Consider the following 865-nt stretch of genomic DNA (forward strand, 5'->3'; position numbering starts at 1 on the left):
TTTTTTATTTTGCTTTTTCTGTTTCACTTTTTAACATCGGAGTTGTCTTATTTTCTATGGAACAGCTGTGTCTATACTTTTAGTGAAAGATTATAAATTGAACAAGTCTTCTTGTCGTGTTTACATTTAATTCCAGTATAAGCAGCCTGTCCTTTAAATCAGCACATTTTGTCAAGCTCCTCAATATTTCTAAACTCAGAGCTGAAATGAATGTTGAAAATGTCTCAGATTTAATCAGCCGTATGTGCTTGGGGCTGCACAACATTCATCTTCGTTTCACTTTTTGATTTATTCTTGCGTCAGTCTGTAAAGGCTGTTTTTGTAAAGGTTTTCCCTGGTATGTCAGACTCTGTCAAAAGACAGACAACATCCCAGACCACACAAACACAAACATTAGTGAAATACATACTCATCACTGGTAGCAATTAATGCTTTGGGTGTGTTATGATATTGTGGAAGCGGAGGGAGAGAGGAAGATGAATCATTGACCTTGGAGATTAGAGCCCTATTATCTTATCTCTAATTGTTGATTGATCTGAGAGGCTGTGTCTGGATTCAGGGGCTTTTTTCCCATGGAGATTAAACCATACTGTTTAAAGTTGTGTCAAACAACACGCTCACCAGAGGTCAGAGGGCAACTATATAGTGGTGGCTAATGGTAGCAAATAATGTCAATCATGTCAAATGACCCAGTGGTGAGACTTGTGCCTGCCTTGAACTGGAATGCTAGGAATGAGCTTGCTAGGTGTGCGTTCATTTGGGGAAACCGTTGTCTGCTAATCTTTCTTTCTTACTTTCTTTCTCTTTCTTTCTTTCTTTCTTTCTTTCTTTCTTTCTTTCTTTCTTTCTTTCTTTCTTTCTTTCT

General features: G+C 37.7%; 1 long non-coding RNA gene across 1 annotated transcript in view; it reads left to right on the plus strand.

The window, feature by feature from the left end:
* Positions 1-681: 681 nt before the first annotated feature.
* LOC107679644 (uncharacterized) overlaps positions 682-865 on the plus strand; it is a 16,448-nt gene continuing 16,264 nt past the window's right edge. Inside the window, exon 1 of the long non-coding RNA XR_001633074.1 lies at positions 682-692. This is a non-coding gene — a long non-coding RNA (uncharacterized LOC107679644). The remainder of the gene's footprint in view (positions 693-865) is intronic.

Source organism: Sinocyclocheilus anshuiensis, unplaced genomic scaffold (assembly GCF_001515605.1).
Source record: "Sinocyclocheilus anshuiensis isolate Anshui unplaced genomic scaffold, SAMN03320099.WGS_v1.1 scaffold2170, whole genome shotgun sequence".
Taxonomy (NCBI): domain Eukaryota; kingdom Metazoa; phylum Chordata; class Actinopteri; order Cypriniformes; family Cyprinidae; genus Sinocyclocheilus; species Sinocyclocheilus anshuiensis.